The sequence below is a fragment of the Canis aureus genome, chromosome 21 (genome assembly GCF_053574225.1).
Source record: "Canis aureus isolate CA01 chromosome 21, VMU_Caureus_v.1.0, whole genome shotgun sequence".
Classification (NCBI taxonomy): domain Eukaryota; kingdom Metazoa; phylum Chordata; class Mammalia; order Carnivora; family Canidae; genus Canis; species Canis aureus.
The window spans coordinates 8565531-8588375 of NC_135631.1; the positions used below are offsets into that span (position 1 = coordinate 8565531).

Below are 22845 nucleotides of genomic sequence, written 5' to 3' on the forward strand. Positions count from 1 at the left end.
TGGTGGAGGACGTTCCCTGTAGGAGAGGCTAAAAGAGAAACAGAAAACAGCCTCCGAGCCACCGGGAGAACAGAACGTGGGTTAGCCACTCCGGAGACGGACGAACTCGAGCTACACGAGATGGGACTTTTTTCTAAGTAGCTATTAATCACGGTGCCGCCAAGACAGAGCTTCCAGGAAGCAGGCGGTGCCCCACTCACCTGCCACCCCACACACGGGCTGCCCCGGGTCCTGCTGGCCCAGCAAACACACCTCAACGTTGGCGGCTCCTCAGATGGGTAAACAGCAGGTTGCTCAACCAGCCGGGTTTCAGGTCATGAGGCAATCCATCAGAAAGCACCCGCTGAGTTAATGAGCCACATTTTGCAGGAGAGATTCTGTCCCCCTTCTGCCTCTGACACAGCACCATCCTCGGTCCCACCCCAAACCCGGGCTGAACCCAAAATGGTGAGACACCAGGTTCCCAGGAAGCAGCACCTTTCCTCCTTAGAGCATGGGAACATTGGCAGGAGGGGAATCCTACTCCACAATTTCTCCAACATACGGGGTCACCCCTGCTTTGTCCCTAGGCCTGAGAAGAAAGGTAGGCCTCTTTCCATGGGGTGAGCCAAGACCAGGTGGTCACTGCTTTCAAATGCACATTTTGAAGGCAGGGACTGGAACAGGACCTTGCACACTGGTGTTCACAGCGGCACTATTCACGATGGCCAAAAGGTGGGAGCACCCACATGTCTGTCCACAGAGAAATGGATAAACAAGACGTAGTCCGTCCACACAATGGAGGATTACCCAGCCTTAAAAAGGACAGTCTGACACCCGCTGCACCATGGATGGACCTGGAGGACATCGTGCTGAGCGAAGCAAGCTAGACTCACAAGGATAAATACTGTGGGAGTCCACGCACATGAGGTCCCTAGAGGAGCCAAACTTACAGATGGAGCAAAGGGGCACTGGGGCTGGGGGAAGGGGAGTTAGTGTTTAATGGGACAGTTTCAGTCTGGGAAGATGGAAAGTTCTGGAGACACACAGTGGGGATGTTGCATAATCACATAAATGTGCTTAAAGCCACTGAACTGCACACTTTAAAAAATGGTTAAGCTGATACATTTTATGTTATGCATATTTTATCACAACTTAAAAAGTGTTAAGCACAAAATAGTGTTTTCACATCAATTTTCATGAAATTCTTCTCTTATCAGGTACCGCTTCCCTGACCTCCCTCAAGTCTTTGCTCAAGTGCCACCTTCTCAATGAGGCCCACCCTGACTACCCTCTGAAAAACTGCAGCCACCTCTCCCTCCAGCCCCCCTAAGCAAGTGCTCCTTATCTCCCAGGCAGCACAGAGGCTCCTGTAGTATCTCCCTTCCTCAGTGTTCATTTCCCCTGGCTTGAGTGCTGGCCCTCCAGGGCAGGAATATTTGTGTCTCTGGTTTACTGTTGGATCCGGAGAGTCCAGAACAACCAGACACCTGCAGGACACTCCACCCCAGGACAGAACGCACATTCTTCTCAAGTGCACGTGGAACATTCTTGAGGACAGACCACAGGCTAAGCCATAAAGAAGGCTCCATAAATGTAAAAAGGATTGAAATCATACAAAGAATGTTCAACCACAACAGAATGAAATTACAAGTCAATAAGAGGAGAAAAAATTAGAAATTCACAAACATATGGAAATTGAACAATACATGTCTGAATGACCCATGGGTCAGAGAATATATCACAGGGCAACTGGAAAATACTGAGAAGGGGGAAAAAGAAAAAAGAAATCACAAAATATTTGAAGTAAGTAAAAAAGAAAACAAAACATAGCAAAATTTATGATAGAGTGAAAACAGGCCTTAGAAGATTTTCAGCTATAAATGTCTATAATCAAAAGAACAAAGACCTCAAATTAATAATTTATCTTCCCAAACTGGAAAATGAACTGAAAATGAACAACAAACTAAAGTGAGCAGAGGGAGGAAGGAATAAAAAATTGGGATGAAATGAATGTAAAAGAGAAGACAAAATTCAATGAAACCACAATCAGGTTCTTTGAAAAGATGGATAAAACTGGCAAACTTTTAGCTAGACTGATCAGGAAATAAAAGCAGGGACACCTGGGTGGCTCAGCAGTTGAGCTTCGGCTTTTGGCTTACGATCTGGGAATGGAGTCCGGCATTGGGCTCCCTGCAGGGAGCCTGCTTCTCCCTCTGCCTCTCTCTGTGTGTCTCTCATGAATAAATAAATAAAATCTTTAAAAAAACAAGAAAAAAAGAAAAAAACACCCAATTTACCAAACTCAGAATCGAAAGAGAGGACATTTCTACCAACCTTACAGAAAAAAAAAAAAAAAAGGAGGACAAGGCAGCATTATGAACAACCACACACAGAAATGGTCAGATTTCAGGGAGACACAGAAGTGACTCAGGAAGACACATACCTATAACAAGTAGAGACTGAGTTAAAACCACACACACACAAAAAAAAAGCAACAGGCCCAGATGGCTTTACTGGTGAATTCTACCAAAACCTTAAGGAAGAATTAAATACCAGTTCATCACAAATGGTCCCAAAAAGTAGAAGAGAACACTTTCCAACTCATTTTGTGAACCCAGTATTACCATGACAGCCTCACAAGAACACTGCAGACCAACATATCATATGCATATAGATGCAAAATGCTTAACAAAATAATAGCAAACTGAATCCAGAGCATATGAAAAAGATTATAAACCATGGCTAAGTTGGATTGATCCTAAGAATGCAAAGTTGGTGTAACATCCAAAAATCAATTAATGCAATGCACCATATTAACAATAAAGGGCAAAAGGGAGCTGATCATCTCAACAGACGTAGAAAAAGCACTTGGCAAAATCTAGCACCGCTTCATGATAAAAACACTCAACAAGCTAACAACACAAGTACCTTCCCCAACTTGATAATCGGCATCTATAAGATACCCACAGCTGACATCACAAGTAACGTTGATAGACACTTCCTCGTCAAATCAGCAGCAAGACACTGATGTCCTTTCTTGACACTTCTACTCAACATTGTGCTGGAGGTTCCAGGCAGGACAACTAAGCAAGACAATAAAATAAAGGCATCCAGGTTGGAGAAGAAGAAATAAAATTTTCACTGCTTGTAAATGACATAATCTTGTATGTAGAAAATCCTGAAGAATCCACTAAAAAATCGTTAGCACTAACAAACATGATTAGCAAGATTATAGAGTATATGATCAATACACAAAAAGTGAATTGCATCTCTACACACAAATTATGAACTATTGAAAATGAAATTAAGAACAAAATTTCATTTACAATAGTACTAAAAAGGATTAAAGCTTAAGGCATACATCTAACCAAAAAAAGGGGGGAAATTTATAACCTGAAAACTAGAAAACATCTCTGAAAGAAATAAAAGACCTAATAAATGGAAAAGCATCTTATGCTCATGGGTCAGAAGACTCTGTATTATTAAAATGGCAATACTTACCAAAGTGAGCTATAGACTCAACACAATCCCTATCAAATACCAGCTGGCTTCTTTGCAGAAGTTGATAAGCTGATCCTAAAATACATATAAAAATTAAAGGGACCCAGAATAGCCAAAGCTATTGAGAAAATGTTGAGAAAAGAAAAAACTAGGTTGGAAGACTCACTCTTCCAGATTTTAAATCTTACTACAAAGCAATAATAAGCAACACAATGTGGCACTGGCATAAGAATGGACATATAGATCAAATCAAGAGACCTGAAAGTCCAGAAGTGATGCTGTTTTTATGGCCAACTGATTTTCAACCAGAATGCCCAGCCAATTCAATTGGAAAGTACCATCTTTTCAGCAAATGGTGCTGGGGCAACTGGACGTCCATAGGCAAAAGAATGAAGTTGGACCCCTCCCTCACACCATATACAAAACTTAATTCAAAATGGATCATATAAAAAAATGGATCATATACCTAAATATAAGAGTTAATAGTACAGAACTCTTAGAAGAAAACACAGGCATATATCATCAGGACCTCAGATTAGGCAAATCCTTCTCAGATATGACACTAAAAGCACAATTAACAAAATAAAAAACAGATGGTCTCCATCAAAATGTAAAATGTTCATACTTTCAAGAACACTACCATCAAAATGAAAAAGACAACCCAGAGACTGAGACAAATTATCATCAAAGTATATATCTGATAAAAATTTATACCTAAATTATAAGTTAATAATAAAAGTTCTCCCCTCCCTTCAAAAAAAAATTAAAAATAAGCAAAAGACCTGAAGACATTTCAGGTATACAAATGGCCAACAAGCACACGAGAAGCTGCTCAGATCATTCATCATGGAAGAATTGCAAATTTAAAAACCAGGAAGATGCCACCTCATACTCTCCCTCCAGGATTACTACAATCAAGAAGACAGATGGACTGATGAGGAGGTGTGCAAAGTGGAACCTGGAATGTGGAGTGGTCCACCCACTATGGGAACAGTCTGGCAGGTCTTCAGAAGGTGAAACATCTGGTTACCACATGACCCAGCACTCCCACTTCTGGGTAAAGACCCAAGAGTGATGAAGACATATGCCTACATGAAAATTCATATGCTGATTTGAAAAAGCCAAAAAGTGGAAACCACCAATTACGTCCATCAAGTGCCAAAGGGATGAATAAAATGGGATGTATCCATATAACAGAATATTATTCGGTCATGAAAAATGAAGTGCTGATATGTGCTAGAACACAGATCACAGATGAACCTGGAAAGCAGTATGCTAAATGAATGAAGCGGTCACAAAAGACCACACATTGCAGGATTTCATACCTATGAAATGTTCAGAATAGGCAAATCCGGAGGCAGAAAGGAGATGAGTGGTTGCCAGGGCCAGGGAATGTATGCCGGAAATGGGGAGCAAAGACAAATGGGTTTGAGATGTGGAGTGGGAGGTAGATGATGAAAATGTTCTAAAAGTAAGAGTGATGATCATGGTTGCACAACTCTGTAAATACCCATTAATGACCATCAAATGGTATACTTTAGATGGGTGATTTGCTGGACATATAAATTATATCTTCATAAAAATATTTTCCTTCCATCGAAAGATGAATGGATAAAGAAGCTGTGGTCTATGTATACAATGGAATATTCCTCAGCCATTAGAAACGACAAATACCCACCATTTGCTTCAACATGGATGGAACTGGAGGGTATTATGCTGAGTGAGAGTCAATCGGAGAAGGACAAACATTATATGGTCTCATTCATTTGGGGAATATAAAAATTAGTGAAAGGGAATTAAGGGGAAAGGAGAGAAAATGAGTGAAATATCAGTGAGGGTGACAAAACATGAGAGAGTCTTAACTCTGGGAAACGAACAAGGGATAGTGGAAGGGGAGGTGGGCAGGGGGTTGGGGTGACTGGGTGATGGGCACTGATGGGGACACTTGGCAGGATGAGCACTGGGTGTTGTATGTTGGCAGATTGAACTCCAATAAAAAAATAAAATAAAATAAAAATATTTTTCTTTAAGATTTTATTTATGTTTATATCTGAGAGAGAGAGAGAGAGAGAGCACGCAGAGGGAGAGAATCTCAAGCAGACACTGTTAAGCATGGAGCCCAACTCACTTAATCTCATGACCCTGAGCCAAAATCAAGAGTCAGATTCTTAACTAACTGGGCCACCCAACCTCCCCAATACTTTCCTTTTTTTTAAACAAGTGGAGGACAGTTTATGGTGGCATGGTGGCACCCGTCAACAGTGGCATCCATCAGCAGTGCATGCCAGGCATTGCTCTAGGCCCTGAACGCACCGACACACAGGACAGACAAAAGGCCTGCCCTCTTGGACTTTCTTCCAGTGAAGGGAGGAGGGTGACAAGCATGCAAACCAACACACAAAAGCATGAATTTCGGTCTAGGTGCATGAGAGAGAACCAAGGTGGGGACACATGTCCACACGTGTGTGGACTCTCTTACCTTCCATTGCCTCCTACCAGCCCTGGGTCCCCTTTCCACGGAGGCAGCAGCAAAGAGGTCTACTAGAGGGTTAACAACAATCCTATCCCCCAGAGGTGTCCCCCCTCAGCTGAAGCCCGGGGAACCTCCATTCTCCCCAGGGCTGGGCAGGGCGGGGGACCACTGAAGCATCGACCCTTGCTCTGCGGGCCTTGTGCATTCATGCTCCTCAAGAACCAAAGCCTGACACTGAGGGGGGCACTTGATAGGTGAGCACTGGGTGTTATTCTATATGTTGGCAAATTGAACACTAATAAAAAATAAAAAACAAAATTAAAAAAAAAAAAAGAACCAAAGCCCAAGGGGATCCCTGGGTGGCTCAGCGGGTTAGTGCCTGCCTTTGGCCCAGGGCATGATCCTGGCGTCCCAGGACCAAGTCCCACATCAGGCTCCCTGCATAGAGCCTACTTCTCCCTCTGCCTGTGTCTCTGCCTCTTTCTCTCTCTGTGTCTCTCATGAATAATAATCTTAAAAAAAAAGAAAAGAAAAGAAAAGAAAAGAACCAAAGCCCGAACCACAAATAATCAGCCATCCTGCGGGACAGTGCCTCCCACCTCCATCCCAGCTGTGGGGGGATGAGCAGGAGACAGCTGCTCAAGATATGTTCAGACACCATGACAAGTTCAGCTGAAAAGGTCTACCTGTTACTTACAGTGTAAAGGAGCTACTGAAGTTTGCAAAGAAGGTATGAGGCGCCTGCATCCTGGCCAAGGACCGTCCAACAACAAAGCATCGTAGGGTTTAAATGGGAACAAACCAAAATCCAACACCCGAACTTAAACCACACTTAACCACAGGGCACGGTCCCCAGTTTGCCTCCTTGGATGGGAGGCTGGGATGGCAGATGGCTGAATGCCTGGCAGGCTCTGCTCCCCGTCTGCGGCCTGGGAGTCACGTGGGGGGGGCTGTCTGTGGCCCCCTCTGCCCACCCAAGGACACCCACTCCATCACTGCTTCAGAAGCCACCACAAGTTCTCTCCTGCATTAGGTAAACGCTGCCTCCTGCGGGCAGCTCTTTCCATTGGTTCCGAGCACATGTGGACACCCTCCCGGGGATCTGAAGACAGCCTCTGGCCTGGCCTGTGTCGGCAAAGGAACGGCCTTTGGGGGGTCCCCAGCTGTCAACCCCCTACAGCTGAGCCTTTGGTGACCTTCTGCAAGTTACATGTTTAAGAGTAAAAGGCCCTGCCCCTATCAGACCCCAGCAGTGGACAGAGCCAGCTGCCTGCCTCCCCTGAGCCTGAATCCCACCACCATAAACTCTGCATCAGTAGGCCTGTCCCTCAGGGTGAGGCCCTCCCCCAATGGTCCCCTGCAGCCCCCAACTAAACTTCACAGGTGCATCCTAAATGATAAGAAAAGAGACAGGTGTTGCTAGCAACGTCCACCCAACTACAAGGCAAAGCCAATCTTCAAACCCACACCCTGTCCAAGTGGCTGGCCCCAGGGCCTCCCCCAGGAGTCCTCAATGTGTGATCCAGGGAGCTCTGGGAGTTCCCCAAAGCCCTTACAGGCCTCTGTGAAGTCAAATCATTCTCATGGAAATATTAAGGCATAAGTTGTTTTTTAACTCACACCCCGCCCCCATCAAGTGTGTTGTGGGGTTTTCCAGAAGCTGCACACACGGGATGTGGCAACAGCTCAGTGCAGAGGCAGACACGAGAATCCAGTCGCCGTCTGCTAAACCAGACACTAAAGGGACTTTGCAAACATGTAAGTCACGCCATGCTTCTTACCAAAGATTTTCTTGTTTTGGAAGATAACTGTTTTTCACAGCTATCTTCTACATGTATTGATTGTAACATGCATGGATTTATTATCGTCATTTTTAAAGACATTACTATTTAAATATCTTTACTTTTCTCTTTAAGTGTCTAAATAGGATAAATATCAGGATACAATGCACATGAACGAAAAGCTCTCTGGGGTCCATAAGGAGGGTAAAGGCATCCTTAGACCAAAAATTTGAGAACCCCTGTGCCCTGATCCATTTGTGCACTCCCCATGGTGGGGAGGGCACGGACAGGAGCAATTCTGCCCCATGCAGTGTTCTGGCTCAGCCACGTGACCTTCAGCAGTTAGCTCAACGCCCTCTGCCTTGGGTGCCTCCCCTGGAGTGCAGGGGTGACATTCTGAGTGCCCATTTCTCAGGGCTGCAGTAAGGATGACATCTTCATCTGGAGAGCACTTAGGGACCAAGTGCCCCACACTCACTACCACCAATATTTTCATGATCTAGTCACTGAGATGGTCCACCGACAAAGAGACAGAGGGTCCAGGGCTGAGGGTCCAATGTCCCCACAATGTAACATAGTCCGAGTGGGTGGCCATGCCCCGCAACCAAAGAAACAGGCAAATCGAACAGAATAGAAGAGCATCCGTCCAGCAGGAATCTTGCCAGACTCCACACAGAAACCCCTGCTGGTCACTCCCTGGGAGCCTGACCGACATCCCCAAGATCAGGCCTGAGAGCAGCCCGTTGGCCCAAGTCTGAAAACCTCAGAGTGAGGCCAAGAAAGACAGGCCCGGCTGCTTGCACCTTCGTGGAGCTGAACGTGCAAGGAGGAGGGAAAGTCTGGAGCCACCAGGGGCTGGCTGTAGCTTCTGCACCAGGGATGCCTTCCCGTCAATATGTTCTTTTCAACAAACAATCCCCCCAGGCTGACTCCACATCTGGTGCCCCTCAGGACCCTGAGACCTGGGCCCTTCCCTGGGGACTGGTCTGCCTGGGGCCCCACTCGAAGTAGGGTCAAATGCCTACAGTTGGCCAGGCCCCCTGTATGAGATGGTGGCAGCACAGAACACCATGGAAATCAGGAAGGAGACAAATTAGGGGGTGAGGGGGTGGCAGGAAAAGCCCTGAGTGGTGGCAGCTGTGCTCTGTGTTCTTAGAGGTACAACTGAGACAGCAGACATGCCCCCTCTACCCCCACAGGGTGCGCCTGTTCCCCACTGTCCCCGGCTGGCCCTCAGCTTTGCTCAGAATGTGTGACCATCTCCCTGGGCCCAGGCCCTCCGGACCCACCCGGCAGGCACCTCCTGCCCTTCCGGGAGCGCCCCAGAAAGCACCTGGCCAGCTCCTTGGTCCAGGCTCCCTGCCTCTCCCCACCCCACCCAGGAATCTAGGCACAGTTTCAAGATCTCTCAGCCCAGCAACAAAGGGAGACTCTGGAGTAGGACCTGGCTCCCGGGGAGCATTCAGGTGGTCACCTCGGTATCCACACCGTCCCCAGGGTGGGACTCCTCTGCAGGAACCCTGAGCGTGGGGCAGGATCTGGCCCATTTCTCTCCCCCCAGCCCAGGGGCCTCGGAAAGGAAGCAGACCCTTCTGAAGCTGCTAGGTGCAGAAAGGCCTGGGGATCCCCACCCCAGCAGCCCCTCCTACCTTTTCCATATGAAAGGCCTCAGTCCCCTCCAAACCCAAGGGCTCCTGATACCAAACACAGGAAGGTGGTTGAACCAAGTCTTTAATTAAAACACCAAAAACACCCACCCACCGCCAAGAGGCACGTTTCCAGTGGAACACTTAGAGTGTTAGAGCTTACTGTGTGCTCTGGATCCGCACTGATTTTTTTTCTAGATACTTAGCAACTTGAGGTCATAGGAAAAAAATTTTAAAGTCAATTTCTGTACGTTTTCCTTGTAGAGAAATATGCTAGATCGATGAATAAGAGACCTGCCAGCATGAAAGTCTATTCAGTTAGGATAATGCTCTGGGGGGGAGGGGTAGTAGACCCTCAAGAAGGCAAAGGAAGGATGAACAGGCCCCACAGCTGCTCCACCTGTTTGCCAAGGAAAGGAGGTGTCATGTCACCGGTGCTTTATACAGCAGGGAGCACAGTTCAAGTTGGCCAACAGTCACTTTTAAAATGCCAATATTTATCTCCTGGACGAGGTTCTCCATTCTCTGCAAATATTGCGGCCTAGGATGAATAATTTTAGATGTTGACTTAAAAATGCATGGGAAGGCTCATTCGACAGGTGTGGCCAGAACTGGGGGTAGGTGGGCAAGAAGGCGTCCAGGGTGAGATGTGGTCAGTTTTGGGGCATATTTCAAGGTTTCACACAAAATGGTGCAGGAAACATGTAATAGGACACACGGTTTTTAAAGGCAATGCTTTTAGGGAGCTGAGAGACAAAAGCATTTCTTTGAAGAAACTTGCCCAGCCAGGTGCCCCCTCTGCAGGTCTGCAATGATTATCCACCTAATGGATGCCTCCTGGTGAGTGTCCTCAGCTACCAGCTCAGGACCTGCCAACCATCGACCTGCCGGCCGAAACCTTGAGCATCACTCAAAGGGTGCTCCCAGGACTCCTGAGGGTGAAGACCCTCTGGGAGCTCCAGTCCTGCCACTCTGGCCTCAACTGAAATTTCGGGGGGGTCGGCCAGGAGCCCCCCCCCCACCCCTGAGGTCCAGCATTTGAGATCTGCAGCTTTAACATCAGGAGCTCGTGGCCTAATTCAAGGCGCACACCCCTCACCAAGCCACCCTGAGAGTCAGTCCTTGGCAAACCCCACAAGGACAATTTCCCAACACTGTCCGACCAGTCACTGGGCGCAGGCCCCACCCCCTCCCTGCACCGACATCTGGCAGCCAATCACCAGGAGCCCTGCTCTCCACTGCAGCTGCCAGCAAACTCCTAGCAGCCCCACAGGCTTTTATGGGCTTAATCTCCCAGAAAGAGACACGGGCCTCAGCTGCACACCAGGGTCCCGACCCTGAGCTTCAGGCAGGCTCTGGGATTGGCCCCAGGACTGAGCTGGCCTCCCCCCTACCCTGTGAAGACTAGAAACCCCTTGAGGGCTAGGAAGGCTCATGCCAGGTACAAACTTATCCCCCAAAGCCTGCCTCAGTGTCCCCCCAGAGACAAAGGCAGCAACATTCCCTAGCCACTTCTAAACATTCCTGGAATCTGCTTCCAAAGAAAATAAAAAGGGCCTATGGCATCAAGAAGTCTGATCAGAAACTCTTGTTTTCATTCTCCGGCTATAGCTCTTTTCACAAGCAGTTACAAAAATAATGGTCTAACCAGACGAATCTTCCTGCTGGGTCACCGGCTCCCTCGCCCTGTGTGTGGTTGTGCGTGGTTGTGTGGTGCAGGGGCCTGAGGGCTGGGCTAGCTCTCCCAGGCTGCTTGCAGTCCCAGCTGCCCCACTCCCTAGCTGTGTGACCTCAGGTTAGTGGTTTCCCTCCTCTGAGCTTCAGGCTCCAAATCTGTGAAATGAGAAGAATCAATCTCTCTCTCTTTCTTTCTCTTTCTCTTTCTCTCTCTCTGGAGTTCTCTGAGGCCCGAATGAGGTCATCCAGAACAAGAGTGTCAACGCAAGCCCTGCCAGGAGGGAAATACTGAGCGAGTGGGAATACTGGCCATCCCCTGTGGTGGCTGCTGGCATTGTCAGGGGTTCCCTGCTCTTGGGACAAGAAGGAGACAGACCATTTCGGCCAAGGTCCCAGTGCAGTGCAGGCAAAGAAATGATGAGACATGCCAGACCTCCCCCAGGTGGTTCTATATCCGCCACTCCCCACCTACTCCACAGTGGGCTGAGGACCCTCTATCTGCCCTACAGCACCCGAAGGTCACCTCTATCACAACCCATGTGCCACTATGCAGGAACTGGCCCACCCCTGCTCTTCCCCCCACTAGCCTGGAAGCTCCCAGGGTGAGGGTGGGCCAGCCCCTGGGGCCAGCTCCCAGTCTGGTGCTCGGCGGTGGCAGGCCCTCAGATGCAACACGCAGAGAAAATCTGATATACCCTAGATCACCTCAGACCATTGGAGAAGGCAGGCCCCTCGCTGGGTGGGAGGGTCAGGTGCAAGAGCCAGGTCACCAGGGTCACGCTGCTTGGGACACTAGGCTAGAAGTCTTTCACCCAATCAGTTTGCAGTCTTTCAACAAGTGGGAGGAGTGGGGGGTGAGGGGTGGGGTGTGATAGATAGGGGGTGGTGGTGCTGGGGCCTCCAAAGATTTTTTTAAAAAACTGGCTTTTGTTCAAGGCGATTACCTCCCCCACCTCTTCGAAAACTTCCCTAGATCAAAGCAGAGAGAATCCAGGTGGTTCACAGAGATCACTTTGAGGAAGAGGATCCCAAATGTCCCCTCCCTGGGGCTCGGGACAAAGGGAGACTCCAGGGGAGGCTGGAACTAGACAGTCCCCCGGGGCTCTTCTGGCCACACCCCTGCCTCCCAGGGAGCGGTTGTCCGCGGTTTACACTGCAGGAGGGGGAGCTCTTGAGAAGTGGGCGTTCAGGGGTCTCTGGGCTAGGACGAAGATGGGAGCTTCACTGCCAGGATTCCCTTGGGGGGGAGGGGCAGATCTTGACCTTCCTGGCAACTAAACTCCCAAAATTATGTCCCATTTTGGAAAACCCCCATTACTACCCCAAGGTGACAAGGACACCAGAACTCTATACATTAGGACTCTGACATAGTCGCGAATAATGCCAGTAGAAGAAAGAATTACTTTCCTATAAAAATCCGTCTCTACTAGTGTTTTCCTGTACATTGGTCAACTCCTGGCGTGTTTTTCTTAGTTTCAAGCTTTTTCTTCCACCTCGCTCCCCACCACTGATGGAATAAAATGTGATACTATCTGAGAACTGCTTTATCTCTTCCTGGAGGCATTCCTCACAGCTGACCCTTGACCCCAGAAGGCCAGGGCTCCCTCTACACAGGACCCTGCAGGGGCCCCGCCCAAGTCACCAGCAGAGGGGGGCCCTGCACACAGGCCCAAGAACCTGCCCCGAGAAATGAATGAAAGCCCCCTTGGAAACGCTCCTGAATACGAATGGAGCTTTCTCAAGCAAATTACACTTGTGGGGACAGTCTTTAGAAGATCCCCTACCGCCGTCCCCTAAGTGACTGGATTTGTTCAAAGCAGCCAAGCGCTGTCAACAATGCCTGCTGGGAGCTGCCTTGATAGGCAAAATGACCTTATTCATGAAGCACTCCTGTTGATACTTGAGCAGTTGCTCCTTCAATACCGACCCAAAGGAGACCCCAGCTTTCCACTCAATTCCTCCTTTCTGGAAAACCAGAAATCCCAAAGCCCCTAGGATGGCCCCCACTTCCTTGAGAGTGCTGCTGCCCGGCCGACTTACATCCAGCCACTGTCAAGGCAGCCTAACTCCTATGGAGACAGGGGTCTCCCTCCGGCCTCCTTAAGGATACCAGGGCTTCCCAGGGAAAACTCCACCTACCGCTTCCCAACAGCCCCTTTCCCCCTAGGATGACCGTGGAACCCCCCAGTAGGAGCAAATCTCCAGGAGTGGTGTGAAAACTGAGGCGTGGATCGCACTCTCCCCAAGGGGTTGTTCTGGACACTCCGGAACCCCCAACGCCCGCAGGTCCTCACTGCCTCTCACTAGCATCAGGGCGCAGGCATGGAGGCTGACTCCAGGGGCCACACACACTCCCGGTGGCCCGGGCAGCAGGGTCGAGGGCCGAGTCCCAGGTAGAGATCAAAGCGCAGCCCCAACGGAGGGCTTCCGAAGTTACCTCTCTGATTCTTGGAGCTTAATTTAATTAGAGGACTGACCTCATTAATTGGAACTTGAATTTCGCACAAAAAGAGGTCACGAAACCATCCAATTTACTACCTCCAATTTCCAGATGGAAGCCACTTCGTTTCTGGAGGCCTCTGAGGACTCCCGGGGCTGTGCCCACAGCTGCCGGCGGCCAGGCCCCCGAGTACCGCGACCTAAGCGGCCCAAGCGCCTTCCTTCCAGCCGCCCAGGGTCGCTTTAAAAGCTCCTCCACGAACTCCATGGCCAAGAGCACCGATCTCGCCCCGTTGGGGCGCCCCCAGCCCCAGAGAAACCCAAACCTCGCCTAGACCCGCGCGACGAGGTCCAGAGGGGCCGCGCCTTCCGACCCGGGTGCTGAGGTCCACCCGGGCCCGACGCTCTCCGAACCCGGACAGGGAGGTCCACCCGGCCCCCGCGCGCTCCGAACCCAGGCGGCGAGGTCTACCTGCTGCGGAGCGCACCCTCCGAACCCGGGCGGCGAGGGCCACGCCGACCCCCGCGCCCTCCGATCCCGGCCGAGGCCCTCCACGGGGGTCGCACCTGCTTGCGCAATCCGGCGGCCCCAGCTCTGTGGCGAGGGAGCGGTCGGTGTCTCCAGGCGCGCCCCGCGCCCCGGCAGCCCTGCGGAGGCGCCTGGGCCGCGGGCTGCGCGGGCGGAGCTGCCCGGCCGCGGGGAGGAGGGATGCCCGGGCGAAAGTTGCCAGGGAAACTTGATCAACTCGAGCGCGCCGGTGCCAGCCTCCTGCATAATTCACGGGCGGCGGCGGCGGGCCGCCGGGGGCCCCTCACCTGCACCGGCCGGGTCCTCCCCCCCAATCCGGCTGGGGCGCGCAGCGGGCAGAGGCCCGGCACCAGGCGCCGGCGCTGCGCGACCCCGGGACTGGGGGGACCGACCCGCGACCCCCCGGGCCTGCGCCGGCCGCAGCCTCCCGGAGCCCGCTGCTCCAGACGCGCGCACCTGCATGGGGGCTCTGTGCGCCGGCTCCGCGCTGGGTGACCGCGGCGGGGTCTCTGGGGACCCTGCGCCCGCGGCTTGGGTCCCCGCCCCCCGCGCGCCCCCTGGCGGCCCCGAGCCCGCTCCTCGGCCAAGCCTACGGACCCAAGTCCCCAGGCCGGCGGGTGGCGACCGAGGGTAGCCAGACCCCGGGCGGACCCTGGAGGTAGGTCCGGGCTGCCCCAGCGGGAGGCGCGGGACGCGGCAGGGGTGAGGAGGCGAGGGCGCCCGGGGGGACAGAAAAAGGGCTCCTGCTCCGCGCCACGCCTCTTCCAAAGCGCCTTAAACCGGCCCCTTCCCCGAAGGAAGCCAGGCGGAGGTGTCTTCACAGAGAAGCGACCCCCACCCGCACGCGCGGAACCCTCTTCCCCACCCCCACCCCCACCCCCACCCCCACCGCAGCTCCCACGGGCTCAGGGCTGCGCCTACCCGGTAGTTGGTGCCCGGGGAAGCCCGACGCACCCACCGCACAGCTGGCGAGCAGGACCGGGCGCCCGGGGCCACCTCCCGCGGTCCCCGGCCACCGCGCCCCGCGCCCGCAGCGCCCCGCGCCCCCGCCGCCGCTTACCTCGCTCGGCGGCCGCCCGGGAGTCAGGCCACGGAGAGCCCCGGGGGGGGGGGGGGCGGGGGCGAGGTCCGCGCGCACCTGGCTCCGCCGCGGGGACCCGAGCGGCGCCGCGCCCAGCCCGGCCGGAGCGCCCGAGTCGCCGGAGCCGCCGCGCGCAGGTGTCGGGGGGCGGGGTGGGGGGCGCCGCGGCCCCGCCCAGCGCTGCAGCCCGGGCCAGGGGGCTCGCGGCGGGGGTGCTCAGCGGCCGGGGCCCGAGGCGGTGGGGGAGGGGTCCTCTCGTCGCCGAAGGGCGCGCGCCGCCGGGACCCGCGTGCGCGGCCCCCGCCCCCTCCCGCGCCGCGGCCCCCGCCCCCGGCACCTGCCCTGGCCGCTCGGGCGCGGCGCGCGGGGTCTGTTGTGGCAACCCCGGGGCCGCCTCCGCCCGCCCCCCGCCCCCCGCCCCGCCCCGCCCCGGGCTGCGCCGCCCGCCGCCCCCTTCCCCGGAGCGAGCCCCGACACCGCCAAGTCCTTTAATTTTGTGAAGCCGGGTTCGCGGTGCGCGGTTGTCCGGAACGCAGCCGGCTCCCGCCCGGGAGTGTCTTGCTAATAGGATTCGGGAGCACAGAGGCCCTCGGCACAGCGGCGCGTTTGCAGAGCCGGTGAAAACTTTGTGCCTGGGCGACACCCAGGCGCCCTCCGCCTCCCAGGCCACCCTCCACCTGGGCGCCTGCCCTCCGGGGGCCGCTGTCCTCTCGCCTCGGAGCCGTTCAGGGGGACGGGAGGGGAGTAAAAGCCAAGCGCTCGGATGAGAGGCAAAGGGCAGCCTCCGGGGACGCCCAGGAATCCTGCTATTCTCCAGGCTGGGGAATTGCCAGGTTTACCAAAACCCGGGGCGGGTTCTCGGAGCCCTGGCCCCCGGCTCCCAGCTGCGACTCGGTGGATTTACTCCTCCCAACCTGATGCATGAGCAATTGTCTAATAATCTCTCAAGCCCCTAATAATTCACTGCTAATTACACCAGCCACGGAGGTTTCTATGTCCCGAGTTTTCCAATGTTCTGGAAGGGAAAGCAGTTCCTGCCCAAGATTTGCAATGTGAGTTGGGGGTGGGGGTGGGGCGGCACATGGGGAGTCCTTGGGGTCACAAACCCTCCAGGCTGTGATGTGGAACATGCTTCCAGGACAGGAAGCCTTCCATTTTTCAAAACCCACCCTTGTGTCTCCCCAGGAAAAGTATACAGACTATAAATACATTTCTTTTTTTTTTTTCATTTCTATTTTTATGTATTTCTAATGTATTACAATATACATACTTTTAAAACTCAATCTTATAGAACATGCCTGAGAGATTTGCATGGGCCAGTGACTTCAACACACCAAAGGCAAAGTTAAATATTTGCTCTAGATACTTTTTTTTTTTGTCCTCTGCTTGCATAATTGTCCCACATTTCAAAGAAGTCTTTAAAAGCACTTAGGTTAAAAAAAAAAAAGGTTGTATTTGGGGCCTAAATATTTCAGGACACATGTGGAGCAAATACTGTAACTCCTCGAGGGCAACTGCCAGATGCAAACCTCTTTTCTGTCCTCTGCTTCCTTAAGCATGAGACTTAATAAAATGTTTGTTGAGTGAATAAAGGAGGCAATCAATCAAATAATAATAATCCTCAAGCAGAAAGCATGAGGCCTGGCAGGATCCAACAGGCATAATTTCTTTGACATGGAAGCAGGTGATCCTGCAGCACAGGGAGAGGATAGGTCAGCAGAATGTTCCGATGTTCTTTGGGTTGGTCAGTGGCAGATCCAACATGTGGCTTCTGGTGGGCTTGGGGTCGCTTTATCTTCCCATAACTTACATCAGACCCTGTGACCCCAAACAAAACCTCTCATCTAAACAAAGCCATGTGTTTGCCTACAATTCCAACTCAAAGAGAAGTCCCCAACATGTCACTGCCTCCAACCAGATTCCTACCGTCCCCCCCACACACACACACACTCCTCCCCAGGTTTCTGGGACTACCTGGAACACAGCAGAGGAAGCTGCTGGCCACAGTGCAGCTGTGGACACATTTCTGTTGTCCCCACAGAGGACTCCAGTGTCAAAGTCACTCTGCTATCTTCAAGAAACACTTCCCCAGGGACCCAGGCCCCCACAAGCCTGTCTACCCCACAGGACACCCCTTGGCCACCCCTTCGCTATTCCTCCAGTCCCCCATCTGTTTGTTGCCCTCAAGTGAAGAGCCCCTTGTGAAAGGCTGCCAACCAAGGACCCTGCAACAGCGCCTTTTCAAACCCCTTCTTGCTCACCACGAGTGACTTTGGTTTTCGGGGTGCATCTTCACCCCTGACAGCCCATCCCTGCTGTGGTTTGAGGCTTCATACTGCTCGAAGCTTTTCAGCCGTCTCATGTGCAATGGGCCCAGGGTGGTACGTGTCATAAGGCACCTTGCTTTCGTTTTGGTGTAGGAACAGGGAAATCATCTTTTTTGCTTCCGAATTTCAGACCTCTCTATTTTCATTTCTGTAAGCGGCCTTTTCGTGGGTCCCCACCCCACAAACATGTACGATGATGTTGAAATGAGCTTGCCGGAAGGTATACGGTTTTTGCTTTGCTTTCCATAGAACTTGAAGCAATCAGCCACCAGTCACAGCATTTATGGGCTGCCCACTGAGCACAGAGCACCCCAGGACTTCCCGGAAAAAGTAGCTATTTTACAGAGTACTCAAAACTGGGACACTGCACTGTTAAGAGAGGTAAAACATAACCAACTTCTCTGTCCTGGGAGAAACATTATAAATATTTTGTAGCTTAGATTAACCCAGATGCTCATTGCTTTCCGCAGCAGGCCTATCTCCAGAGCAGCATGCTTGGGCTGCTGAAGTGGGAGTAACCCAACCCAACCCTCCAGCTACCCGGTGGGAAGCTGGGGTACAAGGAGGGACAGGACATGGGGTCAGAGCCAGGTCAAGGCAGGTGTGCGCAGGTCAAGGCAGGTAAAGGCAGGTGTGCACAGGTGAAGTCAGGTGAAGGCAGATAAAGGTAGACACTCCAGCCAACAAGTTTGCCTCATTCCCCCATTCCTGCCAGATCCCCATCTTTTTGCAATTTTTTTCTATATGTTTTCCACTACAGAAAGAGTCCTACTTCCCTCACATTACCCCGCACCTCAAATACTGGACAATTCACTCATTTCTCCATAATTTCATGGCAAATTCTAGCTCAGGCACAAACTTGATACTATAAATACTCCCAGATCTTCCAAATCCCTCAACTCCTCTGCAGATGCCTCCCTCATTGCCCTTCTGTATCTCAACAAGGAGTTTTACTACTCCCCATTAATTTCCATGAGTTTATTTTCCATGGATTTGTTTCAAAAGCTTCCTGAGACAGACATCTGGTCCTAAGAGACAAGGCTGCTAACACTGCAAGAGCAGAAGGCGAGACCAGTTTGCCCCTCCTGGGATCTGAGACCACAAGAGGGGCTGGTCAGGAGCTTTCCTTGCTGGGCTGGAGGGGCAGGCGGCAGGGGGCAGGAGGCAAGGGCCCAGGCTCTGCCCTTGAGGCCAGCTTCCAAGCTTCCTGTTCAGAGACTTCTCCAGGCCTCCTGCCCTGACTAGGTCAGCCTGAGGAGGGAAGGAGTCAGATCCTGGGGCAGTTCTCAGTTCTGGTGGAAGCAGCATGGGAGGCTGGGAGGGGTGAAGCTCAGTGCCACCAGCTGGCCTCCAGTCCACGGACACCTCTCTTGCTTACAGCAGAGACTTTGACAAAAACACTTTTATTTGGAAGCTTCCCCCTCTGGGACTCCCCTTCCCTCCCCCCTCACTCCTGCCTCCAGGGTCACCTCTGAAATATTGCAGGCAGCCTGTACCCAAGTCCTTGTTTCAGGCACAGCTTTCTGGGGAATCCCAAAATAACATGTGATTCTGTGTGACAGTGATGAAGATGAAGCCTTGCCCCATCAGGGACCCCTGGGATTGCCCTGGAGATGAGGGGAAGTGAGGCCAGAGTGAAGTCATGCTAAGGAGGGAGAGTGTTTGCTGATGCACAGCTACACTAGCAACTTAGTGCACAACAAAACCTATCGGAAGATCCCATTAAAACTGGCTCAAAGACTCTTGGGGTTTGCTTGGCAAGCAAACAAAGAAGTAAACCTTTAAGATCACCAACAGACAGAAACAGCAGAGCTTTGAGAAAACAACATGCATGATAGAGTGAGGGTTATCCCAACAACACTAGAATGCTTCCACATTAGCAAATCTATCAGGAGATACGTATGACCCCAAAAACATCCTAGTTAAAAAAAAAAGTGGCTTGAGAATATTTTAAAATTGCTCAGTTTTAAATATGAAACCCAAGCCAGCATCATGTTCCATGTGAAACACTAAATCCTTCTTATCCAATCCAGGAATAAGACAGGAGAGCTGGCTAACATCACCAATACTGAATAGTTCTCTGGGAGTGCCTGCCAATGCAATTGAATAAGAAAATTCAATAAGAAAGGTTACGTATTTTAAAAAGAAGGCAAAAGTATCATTTGGGGAGGCACTGTGATATTCTAACTGGCTGAATTTAGGCAAGTGTCCTGTTCTATCTCTTTCCCAGTTTCCATTCCTGTAATTTCCATACCTGTAATTTCCATTCCTATAAAGTAGGGAGAGAAGCCGCAAAGAGTTGCTAAAAAGGTGAAGGCAGTGAATGTATATAATCTACTCAGAAGCATGCCTTGCAGGCTGTCAGCACAGCTTACTTTCTGGAGGATCATTGCCTCTGCTGCTCTTAGACAGGGACTGTTGATACTGAAGAGCTGCAATTCTCCCCCTAAACAGCATTAAATTCAAGCCCCATGCTGGCATGCAGTTTATCTGAAAGAAAAAACATGCACAAAAAAAAAAAAAAAAAAGTAAAGCCACTTATATCTAGAACATAGAAAAGACCAAATTAAGAAGGCAATCCAATAAAAGAATGGGCAAAAGATTTGCATAGGCCTCACCCAAGAGGCCATCAAAATGGCAGGCAAGCACATGGAAAGGTGCCTGATTGTATTTGTCAACAGAAAGAAAAAAAAAGCCCACTGTGAGATCACTTCCCATTGGCTAACCTGAGGAAAGCAGGCTGTCCCCGGCACTGGAAGGTCTCGGGTCCTTGTCCAGCAGGTGCTGCTGGTGGTGGTACATGGAAACAGCCACCTCAGGAAGTGTTTCTGAAGTGTGTGCTAGGACCCGCTGCTCTACTCAGAGGCGCACACCCGGGAGCAATGAGTGTGTCTGTGCACCAGAAGATGTGTGCAAGAAGGCTCACAGCACTCAGCAGAGAGGGGAAGGAACAGCGGTGCCACATTCGTGCAAGGAAAGCCCATCCACAGCAGCAGTGAATGAACCCTTGCCTCCTGCAAAAGCATGAACTAATCTCGTAATTGGCATGTTCCATGAAAGGGGTGTAATTCCATCTATATAAGGTTGGAAAGCAGGCAGGAATGATCTATGGTGTTGGACGCTGGCACTCGGAGGGAGATGCAGGGGACTTCTGGGTGCTGGGAACATGCTGTCCCTTCGTCTGGGAGCTGCTCACACGGGTGGGTTTGCGCTAGGAAAGTTCCTTGGGCTGTGCAGTTATGATTTACACCTTTTCTAAAAATCTGCTAGTCTGTGATAAAAGTTGACTTTGGAATAGCAAGAAAAACCTCCAGGAAGAAAACAAGTGAAGGAGGCCCAAAATTAAATATACTGAAAAGCTACAGTAATTACAAGGAGTTCACTGATGGCGCCGTCGGCTGACGCAGAAATGAAAGCAGCCTCACTGTGGCCTCCTGTCTGGCTCTGACTCCAATGTTCTCCCCTTCCCTCCAGATTTCATTGCCACCAGGCCTCGTTGACGGCCTGCTCCTGTGGAAGCCAGAGTGCAGTATGGGCATCGGCATTGTGCGCTTCTGGAGGGTCTGGGGTCTCCTCGTTCACCTGGACCTGTGGATCCCACGCACAGCCTGGCACACGGTAGACACCCAGCATGCACCCAGCACATGCCCAGCGTGTGCCCAGCATGCACCAGCATGCACCCAGCTCACTTTCAGAGGAGAAACGAAGGGAGGGAAGGAAGGTAGGAGGTATGGCATGAGGGGATGGGGGGGGGCCAGGACAGAATTCAGTCTGTCATAAATGTGCTTTTAAAAATGTGTAAAAAAATAAAATAAATAAATAAATAAATAAATAAAATAAAAATGTGTAAAGGAGGATCCTTGAGTGGCTCAGGGGTTTAGCACCTGCCTTCAGCCCAGGGTGTGATCCTGGGGACCCGGGATCAAGTCCCACATCAGGCTCCTGCATGGAGCCTGCTTCTCCCTCTGCCTGTGTCTCTGCTTCTCTCTTTGTGTCTCTTATGAATAAATAAATAAAATCTTTTTTAAAAAAGATGTAGCCATTAAATGCAAAATAATAAAACAACAGAGAAAGTCACAGATGATTATTCTTAGAATCTCAAGGCAGAGATAGCTGGAAAGCCTTTCTAAACATGTCAGCTATTCCAAGGGGAAAGTTGAAACCAGGCCACATGAGAGGTAGGGCCTCTCACGAGACAACAGCCCGGGAAACAAAATCAAGTGAAATGAAGGGTGAACAACCAGAGAACATATTTAAACCTATGCATTAACAAGTTAATGTATATCCTAAATATAAAAAGGATCTTTACAAAGTAGACAACTATTTAGAAAGTAATAGAAATCATCATAAAGCCTAATTGAAGAATGGATAAATGACAGAAAAGTTACTCTAAAATATTAAAGGGTGGTAAATCTTTTCAACAAATGGTACTAGAATAGCTGAACATTCACATGGGAAACAAATAAACCTCATACTTGATTTAAAAAATTACATCAGCATGGATCATGAATCAATATAACAGATCAAAGCTACAGAACTCTTAGAGGAAAAGTAGGAGAAAACAGTGTTGGTATGGGGTCAGGCACCAAGATCTTAGCGACCATAGAAAAAGCATGCACCATAAAAGGAAAAAAGGTTAAGCTGAATCTCATCAAAGTTTAGACCTTCCACTCTTTGAAAGACATGCTATAAAGAGAATGAAAAGTCACGTTGCAGACCGAGAAAAAATCCTTGCAAATCTCGGGTCTGACAAAGGACTTGCGTCCAGAATACTCCAAACAATGGTTCTTGAAACTCAGCACTGATCTTACAGGTGGCTCAGGACAGACATAGCAGAGAGTTCGGACAGCCCCTTCCACAAAGAAGAGGTGCAGGTGGCCAGCAGTGCACGAAAAGGGGCTCCAGGTCATTAATCATCAGAGAAACTACACGCCTCTTAAAATGATTTCAAGGCTGGGTGCCTGGGTGGCTCCGTCAGTGAAGCATCTGCCTTGGGCTCAGGTCATGATCCCTGGGTCCTGGGGTTGAGCCCCTCATCCGGATCCCTGCTCAGCAGGAAGCCTGCTCTTCCCTCTCCTGCTCCCCCTGCTTGTGCATTCTCACTGTGTATCACACAAATAAATGAAATCTTAAAAAAAAAAAAAAAGGAATGACTTCAAGGAAAATAGTTTCCACCAGGACATGGAGCAACTGGATCCTCCTCTGTGGCTGGTGGCAATGTGTGAGCACACCACCACCTTGGGAAGCAGCTTGGCAATTCCTCATGAAATTAACCTATTTGTAATGCATGCTTGTGTGTGTTTGTGTGTGTAACCTAGGTGTTTATCCGAAAGAAATCACACACTTATGTTCACACCACAACCTGTGTAACTATTTGTGGCTCCATGCCAGGGTCCCATAGACATCCAG

General features: G+C 50.9%; 1 protein-coding gene across 4 annotated transcripts in view; it reads right to left on the minus strand.

Annotated features, from left to right (window-relative positions):
- SHANK2 (SH3 and multiple ankyrin repeat domains 2) overlaps positions 1 to 15144 on the minus strand; it is a 509914-nt gene extending 494770 nt beyond the window's left edge. For 3 of the 4 annotated variants that reach the window (XM_077862790.1, XM_077862788.1, XM_077862792.1), the window contains exon 1: positions 15089 to 15144. The gene's annotated coding sequence lies outside the window, so the exon portion shown is untranslated. Of the gene's footprint in view, positions 1 to 14066; positions 14163 to 15088 lie in introns of those variants that run through there. The other variant, XM_077862789.1, reaches the window with a different exon arrangement.
- Positions 15145 to 22845: the final 7701 nt, after the last annotated feature.